We start from the raw sequence: 13,803 nt of genomic DNA on the forward strand, positions 1-13,803 counted from the left end.
TACTGTGCGTTGGGCTTTCAGGGGCGTAGTATCTAGATTACACACGGGTGTGGAAGGAGGCAGCCAGAGGCCAGAGCCTGCAGCAGGTAAGCTGGGAAGGGGGTGGAAGTGGGGGTGCAGTGAAGAGCGCACAATGGTTGGAGGTTCACTGGGGCGAACCTGCAGAATGTGGCCCTTTGTGGTGGGATTCGCAGGTACAGCCTTTTGATAACCGGCTTTTACACATAGATCTGATATTTGTGTGGAGGCTTTGCCGAACTTCCTTAAACCGGCCACTGCTGATGCCTTTCTCAGAATCAACTGCAGGGGGCTACACTCATCTGCGGTCCTATCATCCTATCACAGGACAGATGAAAGAAAAACAGGAAGCATGTCATGGTTGATCCTCTCGTTGTATGGGTGGGGCTGTAGGAGAGGACAGGACATGCAGGTTTTTCAGTTGGTAAAACCTATTTGGGGTCTGTCAGGGGATTTGCACCCCTGCTGTGTAAAACACTGGGACAAAGAAGATTGTCAGGAGATTCTGATGTAACCACCATTTTGACCATGGGCTGACTGGAGCCTAGACAAGCTACAGCGCGAGGCATGTTCGTTGTATTCCCAATGTTTCTAATACACCTACTTAATGAATTAAAACATATTAAGTGTCGAGGGAGGAGTCAGTTTTCCAATTTTGAAACTGGCGTCCTGTTCTTGGAGATTTAGTAAAATAGCGCTGTGATTCTGTATGTTCTGATACATGTACGATTGTTGCAGATTCTCCTCTGTTTAAGATCTGTTTGTACATGTATAACATTAAGGGAAATTACTCATTATTTCATACTCAAAGAGCTAGAACTGTGACAAGGAAGGAAAGTGAGGAGGCAATAGACCTACTGCCATTTCACCAAAATGGCAGAGGTAGCAGAAGTGACATCACACGAACGTTGACCTATGATGACATCACTTCGTGACATCATACACTACACAAAATATGGTTATGATATCACTATAATGTGATAAACATTTCATACAAGTATGGATCGCCATATGTATCGTTAATATGAGTGTGTATAGGTCCATATTACCAAACTACTGTGAATACAAGAAGACGAGTGATAATTATGTGTTATTATATAGTCCTTACACTTAAGCGGTTTATATAGAACCCATACACATACAATATCACCTAAGCTGTGTTGGGACTTGTTTATGGACCTCAGAAGAATAAAAAGCTGAGTTGAGGTGGTTAAGAACAGACTAAATCGGTGACTCGCCCCCTGAAATGTGTCTGAAATAAACCTTTAATGAGTCTAGGAATTATTGTATAGAATTCCAGAAAGACAACTTATTTGTCATTCCTATTCTCTGTTATATAAGGGCACTGTTCAAAGTGTTACCCTTGTGGAACCTGCAATTCTTTTTTTAAGAGGCTTGAAGAGGAATGTTTCTCCACTCCAAAAACAAAGAGCCACATGGCGCTGGCCACAGCCCAGTAGCTTACATTAAAAAAAATAAATGTAAAAAAACATGTTTTTCTTAGAGGTAGCAAGGAAGACCACGATTGGAAGAAAGGGAGACCTCAGGGGTCGCCATTGCGACCCCTGCCGACCCAAAAATTACGTCCCTGTCTACTGCTTACCGATGAGTCCTTTGCATTTATTTACTTAAAAAGAACATTTATGGGCAGAAGTACAGTTGAGAGTTATTTTGACCACACTCGCTGTCTCTCTCCTTTCCCTGTTCTCTAGTTCCTCTGAACTGTCTCACTAGTGATTGCGCTATGCGGTATGATAGTTCAGTGGGTTGAGTATTGCTTGCTGACATCTATGCGTGATCTGCAGGTTGCATGTTCCGCCAAACTAAACTACGCCTTTCATCCTTCCGAGGTCATTAACAGAACACCAAACTCGGTGGGGTAATACAAATTGTATACACCACTTTGGTGTAAGTGCAATGTAAATACATAAATATTATGAAAGTACGCGTTCGTCTGCTGGAATACGTCTCCCTTTTGGTTATATGTAAGGTGCTTTATTCCAGTTGGGCTTTTGAGCAGTAGAAATACAATAATGGGCCTCATTCCGGGTTTGGAGCCAACCATGGAGTAATTAGCTCCATGGTTGCCTCCGAAACCGTCCCAAATCCGGCACGGTGAATGGAGTAACTCCGGTCCATCCCAGGGTTGGAGGTACCGGTAATTCCCCATTCACCTTTTGCCCTGCCCCATTCCCATTTCTGCCCCCTAGGGCTCAATGGGAATGGGGAAGGAGGTAATTACGGCACCGTAAATTACGGTACCGTAATTACCTCCGAGGTACCTTTGCTAGTCCCGTACTTTACTCCTGCTAAAAGCAGGAGGTATGGAAGGACCCGCAAAGGGAACTCGGAATACGTAGGTAAGGGATTACCGGCATCGGCACCCTTACCGGTGCCGGTAATTCCTTACCTCCAACCTCGGAATGACCCCCAATGTATGTTTGACCAATTAAATAATATACATTTGTTTTGATAGAATATCTTTCATTTAAACGTTTTGCGTAGGAAAATATTTTTTTTTCGAAAAGTATTCTATTTTTTTATTTTTTCACACGGTAATTTATTTATTTGCTGGATGACAATATTCTTAAAAAGTGCTCTATTTGTCGTAGGAATGAAACGAGCACTTAACGGTTCATATCAAATGGCAATGGTAACATTATTCTGCACAGTAATTGAGTTTAATAATACAAGGACGTTCGCTAGCCTTTACATTTAATGGAAATTGTTTCAAACAGAACTTGTGACTGTTTTCTTCATTAAAAAAATCAAAGAACGTGAACATGAATGCCAAAGTAGGGTCTTGCTGATGATCTTTGCAAATGTCACGCAAACAATGGCATTTGCATATGTTTTGTGCTGAAAGTGAATCCTGAAAGTTCATTTGAAGCTCGCGCTGGATGAGTTGCTTTTCACAGGAAAACACAGATCCGACGCCGAGGCAGATTTCTATTTCAGTAAAATGCAAACGCATGATGTCATCAATTTAGATAATACCAATGAAAAATAAAATAAAGATGATGCATTTATAATGAGAAAAAAGTATTCTGCAGTAACACCAAGGACTGCTGTTTCATTGGTGCCAGTCGTGCGTTTTCTATAAGCTTGATAACATGAATGAATTGATAAACACATTAAATCAGAGACCTAATTTCCGTATGCAGGAATATCTATATGCATCTATAGCTATATGTGATGCATGTGTAATGAGAACACATTATTCTATAGAGGAACAGGAAGGGCTGTCATTAATCTTGCATTTTCTATAGATTTAATAACATGAATGAATTGATAAACATATACTACCAGAGACCTAATTTGTGTATGCAGGTATACCTGCAGGAAGATGCATCTATCTATATGTAAGGCGTGTATAATGAGAACACATTATTCTACGCAATAACAGAAAGGGCTGCCAATTCATTGATACATTTTCTATGAACATGTTAACATTAATTAACTGTTGTGACTCACTTTCCCCTCTGCTCAGTATGTATGTGAAGTCATCAGTGCCTGGATGTGGAATGTTGGGTGAATGTTCTCTGCTGAATGTTCTCTGAGTGACAGTTGACGAGAGGCTGGCTTGGAGAGAGGCTGGCTGGTGGATTTGTCCCAATTTGTCCTTGTGTACCTGTAACGTGTAGCCTGTGTCCTTACTTCATCTGCACTGTAACCAAGTAAAGAATTTCCTTTTTGCAAATGAGGCTGCCAAGAGATCTATCGAGGAAGCCACTTCTTATCAAAAGTGACGAGCTAATCCTGCATGGTGCCAAGGATCTGTGCTGTGCTGGGGGCACACCAAGAAGACTTCCATCGCCCCCAAACCCTGGAGTTAAGTGCCCTCTTTCTAGTAATAAGTGCCTGGATGGCCAGCCTCCGGGGTGTGGGGTGTTGTTCAGAGGTAGTGTTTTTGCCCAAAATTCCTTTGGAAAGGGCTTGAGATGGCTACTTGCCCACCTCCTCAAACCCATGAAGTGTTCTCTCTAAAGAATACTGTCTCTTTGGAGAATCAAAGTTACTCACTGTGAAATGCGAGGTGGCAAAGGGTTCAATATGGCATTGGACTGTCCTTGCCTGCAGTCAAGAGGTTCTGCCGCTGATCCGGGAGGTCTGGAGTGGTGGTTTATGAAGTGGGGGCCACTGTTTGGAAATCTGGCAGTTACGAAGGAGCTGAAGTGCTGTAGGATCCTCTATTTTGTTTGGACTAAGTGTCTATGCATCCCGTTGGGTTTGGGGAGATGTTAGATATGAAGGGTGCATGACACAGTTAGCAGCTCCAAAAAAAGGGTCCTGAATCTGAGTCCTAGTCGTCGCTGCCCCGAGGGCAGTGGGGGTGCTGGCCCCATTATGGGAGTCGGTTTGAACGGCTCCATTGGAGGACATTTCAACAGACTGTGATGGCACTGTAGGACTGACAGCAGAGTTCTCTTCTCTTTGGCTCCTTATGCCAGAGTGATGACGTCATGGAATGTTGTATGGGCATCCACCCAGAAGCAACGAACAAAGGAGGAATGTTGCCTGATTGGAGGATGCACACAGGGGGGTCCTGTTTACGGGTGAGCGGTGGTGCTCACATGAGGCTTGGAGCATGGGAAGCCTTCCTCATGGGAAGGGACCAGAGATGCAGTTGTTTCAAGGAGAGGCAGAAGTTGGATGCTGTGGCTTGCACATCAAGAAGATTGCACTGTTATATGCTGTTCAGGAATCATGTTAGCTCTCTGGGGGAACCTGGGCTGTGCTGCGTCTCTTTGTAGCACTCTTATGGATGTTTGGGCACTTCAGCATTTAGACATTCTGGGGTAATGCGTTTATTCTGTGGGGGTCAATTGAACTATTTGTTATTTAGTGTCGGAGTTCTACACAACAAAGCGGTTGAGGATTTTTTCAGTCCTTTTATGGTTTTGGTTATTTTGGTTGATTCAAAATTCTGTTAAGGTAGAGGTTAGTAGTGATGTGAGGCAGTGTGGCTGGTGGTGGTATGGTGTGCATTGTGTGCATGTTGTGGCTTCTGTGAGAATAGTAGAAAGAACAGACCTATTTTAGATGCATGCTTAAACAAAAATATTACCTAACCAGGTTTTCTCTACAGGTGCAACCAAAGCCACCGACGTTGGGACTTTGCAATGGACTTATAGAGTTAAATTGCCTATACTTGTGTAGGGGAGGATAGGTCATCATGACCCCCCTCACATACATCTCCGACCCAGGTGGAGACTCATGCCTCTTCGGTGGCCCCCTCACCCTAAGGGCCCAGGAGGCGGGGGGGCTGCGGATCGACACGTGAGGATGCACGACTACAGTATAAGACATAGCATGGACCCCATTCTGTATTAAGACAATTCCATTTTTTGTAAAAAGGCGCTTAAATCCAGTCCATGCAAAGTTGCTCGCACACTCGCACACACAGAAAGATGCAGCCTGACCCCGGCTTGACTGCGCTCACAGGAGCGAACACTCCCCCACTCCCAGCCTCCACCTCATGGTAGATCCACTGAAGGCCTATTCTCACGAGCAACCAGACACGAACAAACAACATAATAAACACTGTATCACTTGGCCTTCCGCAGTACATCATTTAGCCCAGTCGTGACCGGGCTTGTTAGAAGGTAACTGAAACCAGCCCAATCCTGCATGCCCTGACCCTGTACCAAGCCCTCTAAGTTGGACTGTGTGACACCCCTCAGCCCCACCAACCCCAGAGGCACCTTGCACGACGAAATAACCATTTGTGTAATATATGTCGTGTTGACTAACATTTGCTGCTATTCTGGAGACGTGTGATTTAAGAGTAATATGTGATCGCTCCTGTACATGATGTAACAAAGTGCATTTGTAATGCACGATGATCAGCCGAGGCAGTGGAGCCAGATTGTACTGGGATGTAATATGCAGTGTTCTCTCTTACACACAACCCAACCTAATGCTACCTCATGTTCGTATGTCAACTACTGACGTGAAATACTGTGTTAAATAGCAACACCCTCTCCAGCTTGTGTTCCCATATTAATGTAAACATATGTGTATAATACCAGAAGCTCCAAGTGTTGCCACCCACCCTTGCCAATAATACAGGGAGCTGCCCTGTGCAGGGAAACAGGCACAGAGCTGCAAGGTCGTCTCCCCCCTCCTCCCTCCCAGGCCTGCCAAGGATAGCTGGTGTTCGAACTGCACAGCCTCGCCTCCCCTCCCAATCTTGCTGGACCCGTTTCAAGCATCCACCTCCCCATGTCAAAAGGCCGCCACAGCCTGACTCTATGAATTACGAGCTACCTGGTCCTAAATCCCACAATCTCCCGGACACCGGTTACATGTCCCCCACAGCCCATTGGTATCCCCATTCACCCCAAGTTAATGGCCCTCGAAGGGGGGCACCCACCCTTGTACTAACAGATCGTAATACCATCCTTCATTATAGCCACCAGGACAGGGGGTTCGAATAACCCCCTCTGCACCCCTGGCCCTGCACATGGACTCGTGGGACTACCATACCTGAACCCAAATGTCACTACAACAGATGGATAGGGATACCCCCTATCACATATCCATGTCCCTGTCTCCTCCTTGAGCTAAGGTCACAGGATTTACCAGACATCTGACATTGTAGAATGTGATGAATGGTTGCAAATGCGAGGCCACAAGGGCAAGTGTTAGAGCAGCCACCAATCATCAATACAAGTTATGTCCGGCCGGCAGCTCCACCCCGAAGAGCCCAGCTGACCCGTCTACCCCGCGTGGCACCGCACGGATGTCCGCCAATACTGGAACAGCAACTGTATAATTTGTATACCACCTAGCCTTCACCACCCAATCCCTAAGACTATGTGCCCCTATAGCTTGTGTCATGCGTGACGTTATAGTTCTGTAATAAGTAGGACTGTCTTTGCTATTGTAAGACAGAGCGCTCTTGGATTTTGCAGAGTCCTTTGCATGCCCTATATTGATTTATATAAAACCCTTTTGATCTCACCCGCACTTGGTCCTGGTCTCATTCCCCTCCTGGGGTGTGTCCTTTATTGCCTCTCACTAAGGGGGGTGCGTTTTTGGGGGACGCTCACATTCACTTGTCATGGTTTATGTAATCTTATTTTGCTTTGGGGTTGGTGGAGATGTACATGATTGTGCGCTGTGTTGGGGAATATTGTGTTCTTTATTAATGGAGTCATGGCATGTTAACCCACCGATTCAGGTTTGGGGGTTATGACATTGCCATTTTGGGGTGCTGGAAACCAGTGCCACTTTAGGGGTTTTGGACACCTGGCACATTTTTGGGGTGTCGGTCATGTGTGCCATTGTTTTTGGGGTGTTGGACACCCATGCCATAATTATGGGAGTTGGACTCCCACACATACTAGAGGTGTATGGCACCCTGGCCATACTGGAGGTGTTGGACACCCATGTCATCATTTTTGTGGTGTTGGACACTCTTGTGTTCATTAGGGGTGTTGTATACCAGGTGTAAACGAGGACCCAGTGACCTCTGACGGACCCATGGGATCAGAGCTGGCCCTCGAATACCTTAAGACAAAGTGGCTGCACCTCGAGGAGGTTGGGGTGCAGGATTCAAATACTCCATCACAATTTAATAAGGACCACTCAAAATCAGCACAGAGACTGTTAAGTTCATAAGGGTTTATTACCTCATAGCTGACACAGCGCAGCCCTAACAGCAGTGCCCAAGTTCCCTGCCTCCAAGAGAACCCCCCTCCCAGCATGACACAGACATATTTATAGCAAAATGGGAGAGAGCAAAATGCCCCCACCTCTCCCTGCACAGTCTTAAGCACTTACATTACATTAGCTCATTGTCCAATTAAATTTAATTGGACAATGAGCTAATGTAATGATGTAAGCCCATTAGCCCATTGTCTCTCTGTATATCACACCTAGTCTGCATCTCCCACCCCAACAAAGTACAATCTCTCCTTAAGCATCTTCTCCTGCTATGAGTTTGGCATTAGTGGACCGTCTGTCCTGTCGCCTTTTCCTCTCCATTGTGCTGTTTTCCCAGTCGGTCTCCCAGGTTCTTTGATGCTTAGACCAGAAGTCCATTGTTTTTTTAATTTTTCACATGAAGTTCACCTTTTTTATCAGAGTGTCTCTCTTTCAAAAGAGTTCATTATTCATTAGGTCCATAAGAGGGGACAGTTCAGCATGGGGATGTAGGGTTGGGGGATTCTCTTTGCAGACATAATTCAGCGTCAGGCTTTCACTGGGTTCCTCTACAACCTTCCTCTCTCCTCACGCGGTTCAATGTCAATATCCCAAGCATACAGGTCCCTCAATGTATACCTGTAATATAAAACGGAATGAGTTTCTTTTGTAAAGTAAATGGGTCTCTACTTAGCCAACACATTTCCTACCAATCCATTTCCTTAGCCCCTCCTTTCACATTTGTTCTTCTACCCTGTTCTCTAGAAATCGAGACAATCCCTCTTGTTTGACACCCGTGTCTCCTAGACAAGCTACACAACATTTCCTTCTTAAACATTTCCCTTTTGTGGGTCATTTTTACACCACAACGAAAATACACCCCAGTCCTAGCACTGTGTCAGCTGGTTTAGACAATGATTTTTGTTTACAATACCACATTATGTCCATCATGGGACACATTCTCCCTTCCGGGTGCCACATGCAACCCTAAGGAGACAAAACAATTAAAGAAGGACGTCTTCTCTTTTCCTGGTTTTCTAGGCACGTCCGCAGTAGATGAAAGAAACGTCCTTGGGGATCCCCGTCATCTGTAGAAAGTCAAGAAATAAGGAAAAAGTCATTTGGGCATTTGCAAGGGGTCAGGTTTTCTTCCAGACTTAAAGCCCCCTTTCTCCCTTTCTGTTATCAAAAATACTCTCTGGGTCATTCTCCCCTATTCGTTGGTGCACATAAACAATTAATTCCCAAACCACCCCGCGGGGCTCAGATTAGCTGTATTCTTCCAAGTTAGCAGTAAATTCTTCCTGGTTAGCAGTAAATTTTTCCTCAGCTCAGCAGCCATTCTTCCTGGTTAGCTGCACATACTTCCTCGGCTCAGCAGCCATTCTTCCTATTCTTTTTTTTCCCGTTAGTTGGACCATGGTCTATGCTTGTGCTTTGTGTTCATCCTAGGGAGATAAAACAGAAGCGTTTCGCTGCACACCGTCCCTGTCTAACTTGATCTAGCCTACCCCTGTCTTCTAAAACTATGGCACCAATTCTAACTACGTGCCTCCACCTTTATTATTGAAGAAAGAAAGGCATGTATTACTACCTACCAACCCTTAGTGCACTCCCAAGGGAATATAATCCCAAAATGTGTTAATGTTGCAGGCATGTGAGCTATAATGGGATCCTCACTGCTTGCAGTTTTGAGTTTAACTGAGAATATCGATTTCTTTTCTCTAGGTTTTAAGTTAATGAGGTAAATAAGGTAAATAGGTGTGTAATCACTGTTTAACTGTTAAGTTGCCAAGCAGTTGTGTTTTCCTTTTTTGATTCACTTCACAGATTTTCACAATGCGTATATCAGTTCTTTGATGTAAAACAATACAACTTTGGGAGAAGTAGAAAGACCCATCATGGGTTGTTTTAATTTTTCTTTCAAAATCACAAAATTTCACAAAATCCCTTTTTAGGTAACAACAAAAATTAAGTCAAACAAATTTCTTGGTTAAAGTCACCAAACCAAAATAGTATCAAGATTTGTCAATTTGTTGCCAACGCGTTTCGGACTTTTCTGACAGTCCATCTTCAGGGCTAATGATACTATTTGTTCCAACAATACATATGTTCTTGAATTCAATTCCTACGTTAAAAACATATAGACAGTATTTCACTATTAGTGTTTCAACACTTGTTCAAAATTAGAAAACTCAACAGTAAAAAATTATGACTTGAAATGTTACATATCAGACAATTCAAAACGTTAGTCTTAACGCACCTTCTGCTTACTGATTCTTGGACAACCTCTTGTTGGTAGGTATAGCTGCACCTAATCTGCTCTGTATATGGACAATCTTACTTCATGGAAGTTTCTTCTCAAAAAGTTTCTAGAGAAAACAACAGGAGAAAATAGTTGTGTGCTTATTGTGTTCGTCTCTGGAGTGTGTTTATAAATAATCAAAGTAAACCGCTATGTGTTGGGGAGGTAAAATAAGGGGGGTGCCTCTCCCCCATGCTGTTGGTCTGGCTGTATCATGCTAGCCAGACCAATGGTCTGGCTGTAACATACTAGTCAGATCATAGTTCAGTCGAGCCTCTTAAAGTGTACACAATGGGTCTCATTACGAGTCCGGCGGTAACCGCGGCAGTAAAACCGCCTGGTTTCCTGCCGGACTCGTATTACCATTCCGCCTCCGTGATTCCCGGAATTACCGGGGCATTACAACCCCGGTTTTCCGGGAATCACAGAGGCGGAATGGTGTTAATCCCCATTCCCATCGAGTCCTATGGGACTCGATGGGAATGGGGATCATGGAAACACCGGCAGCATCTCGTAATCCTGCCGGTATTTCCTCGTCCGCCTGCAGGCGGGCGGTGTTAAACCTGCCAGGTCAGACCTGGCGGGAACATCACCTCCCGCCTGCAGGGGTCAGACTCAGGCGGTCTGGAAACAACGGTGGCGGCGGGTTTACCGCCACCGTTATTTCCGGACCACCTGGGTCGTAATGAGGCCCAATGTTTATATAGTGAGAACGGTTTAAATCCAGGAATATTGTCTGTTAAGTTCGTACTGAATCAATCTCTCACCTTTACGCACGGCATGCGTGTGTCTAGGGAATCCTTAGGTCTCCGGAGCATCAGGCGCAGTTCTCCGGTCCATAGCGTTTCTCCCTGGTTACTGTTTTAAATATTGTTGCGCGTGAGCGGGCTGGACTGCTAATTTCTCGCGCATGCGCATAGTGGTAATCTATTCCTACTGTGTATACGTTAACGCGTGAGTGGACTGGACCGCTAGTCTAACGTGCGTGCGTACAGGTAGAGACCGGTTGGGGTCTCGTGGGGCATGCGCGGGTGGACAGTGTGAAGCCAATGCTGCGCAGACGTTCTACGTGTCCCATCGCAGCGTGGTTCAGGTACACTGTGCCTCCACGCATGCGTGTATACATTCCTTACGTTCCTCAGGAGAGGACTGGTCCGTACATTGATTAGCAGTTTCGGGGGCTGACAAATGCCACGTAAGATTTCATGTCGCATCCAATGGAAGTGAGAGGGTGGATTATATTGATCGATCCAATTGTGTTGAGAATTAAAAAAAAGTCCTAACAGGGATATGTATTGTGGGGCCACAGTATGAATGAGTCTCTGATCTGCTTGGGTCCCCTTCTGTTCCATGCTGTGGCTGAAAAGTGGAATGTATATAGTCCCGCTCAAAAATGAGAGACTCTATAAAACATATAGCATGATCTGTTCAATATAGCATTGCCTATTTTAGTACATGGTTTTAGTCGTACTTTGCTATAGTGAAAGTCTATCTGCTCTCGCTCCTGCATCTTTGCTACCCGAAAGGTCTGTCATTTAGCACTTAATGAGTTGATCTCTGCCAGTCTGGTGGCTCACATTCTATAGTGGCAGCTTGTGTGTCACGGTTCCACGGTATTTTGCCTCTAAACAAGGATAGTATATTACAACTAGCATCAAGGCATTTGTTTTTCACCTTATGACTTCAGGCTAGTAGTACATTAATATTTATATTAACTTTGCCACCTCCAATGTCAGGTGCTAAACTCTGGTATGTTAAAGAGAGAAAACACTTGTACATTTTTCTTGCTTTGAGCCAAATTTCGCTTTTTCATATGGTCCAACATACTAAAGAGGGAAAGAGAGAAAACACTTGTACATTTTTCTTGCTTTGAGCCAAACTTCGCTTTTTTATATGGTCCAACATACCTGGCATCAAGACATTTTGAACATGTGCTTTAGTCAGTTGGTACTACAGAAACAGGTATCGGGAGATAGGGTAAAGTGTATTCAACAGAAGAAACATCTGCACATTTACTTGCTTAAACCCGAACTTTGCATGTACATAAATTCAAACATAACACATTAGATCGAACTCTACATTCATGCCTCTAGGGCTAAGGCAGTCAAGGGTGTCAATCCATATTATCTCCCTCTGATGGAGAGTTCTTAAAATGGCTCCGCCTCTAGGGCCAAGTTTTACATGTTCAAGTATCACACATTTCATTTGTGCTACCGAATGTCTAGCTTGTAAGAAATGTATTGCAAAAGGTGATTTTTTACTTTTAGTTCTGATGTTAGATTTGTGCTCTGACCATCTGATTTTAACTTTTCTGGTGGTCATGCCTACATAAAATAGGCCACAAGGACACTTGAGTCCATAAATGACATTTGATGCATCACACGTGCATGAGTGTTTCAAGGGAATAGGTTTTCCTGTGTATGGGTGACTGATAGTATTGCCTTTTAGTATGTTGCCACAATGCTGGCAATTGTGGCAGGGGACAGTGCCCTTGAATGTTGTTTTCTCAGTTCCCATGGTAGTTATGTCCACTCTAACCAAGCTGTTACGTAAGGATTTGTTGTTCCTGTAGGCGAACGTTGGAACATCTGGAAAGAGTTGTAGCAATTTCGGATCCATATGCAGCAGGTGCCAATGTTTCTGGAAAATCCTTTTGATCCTCTTACTCTGGGTGGAATATGTCGTGACGTATACCAGTTTTTGTTGATCTTGGTTGACTTTGGGAGTAAGTAGAGTATCTCTTTGGATCAAGTTTACTTTGTCTTTGATTTCAGAAATTAGGTTTCTGTCGTATCCTCTCTCAATAAACTTCATTTGTAAGGTTGATGATTGTTTAGAGAATTCTGACATTTCCGAGATGTTTCGCCTGTACCGTAAGAATTGGCTCAACGGTACACTATCCAGTGTTCTTTGAGGATGAAAACTTGTCGCTAGTAATAAGCTATTCCTGTCCGTCTCCTTTGTGAAGATACGTGTTTCTAGTTTTCCTTCTTTCGCGTAAATTTCAACGTCCAGGAAGTGTATTCTGGAAGCACTAGTAACTGATGTAAACTTAATTCTGGGGCTCATCAGGTTCATCATGGTGAAAAATTGTTCCAATTCGTCCACTGGACCTGTCCAGATTCCAAAAATGTCGTCGATGTAACGTGTGTAGAGTGAGAGATGTCGGGACCACCTTGGGGGGGTTAGAACGTTTTCATATTCTAGGTAGAACATGAATAAATTGGCGTAGCATGGTGCAATGGCGGCTCCCATGCTGCTTCCTGATACCTGTAAGAAGTAGCGCTCTCCAAATTTGAAAAAAATTGTTCATCAGAACCAATTCCAATAGAGTCAATACAAATACTCGGTCTGCCTTGCAATCTGCTGTTCTTAGGAGCATCCACTCCACCGCCTCTAAACCAGTTTCGTGGGTGATATTCGTGTAGAGGGATGTAACATCCATGGTAAAGAGGATGTCGCAACCTTCCACAAATTCAACATCTCGTAATTTCTGTAAAAATTGTGTTGTATCCTTTAGGTACGTCTCTGTGTTCTGAATCAATGGTTGCAGTATCTGATCCAGATACTGAGCTAGGGGTTCCAGAATGCTGTTTGTAGCTGCAATGATTGGTCAACCCGGTGGTTTCAATAGTCTTTTGTGAATTTTGGGCAGTATATATAGCACTGGCATAATCGGATGTTTATTGTTAAGGAACTTATGAGTTTTCTCCGTAATCTTGCCCATTTCTTCAGCTTCCTTGAGGGTTTCCTCTATTAGTGTCATAATCTGGTTGGTAGGGTCGGAGTTGATTTCAATATAAGTTTTTGTATCAGCCAATTGTCTCTCA

The sequence above is a fragment of the Ambystoma mexicanum genome, chromosome 7p (genome assembly GCF_040938575.1).
Source record: "Ambystoma mexicanum isolate Mex_15411 chromosome 7p, UKY_AmexF1_1, whole genome shotgun sequence".
Classification (NCBI taxonomy): domain Eukaryota; kingdom Metazoa; phylum Chordata; class Amphibia; order Caudata; family Ambystomatidae; genus Ambystoma; species Ambystoma mexicanum.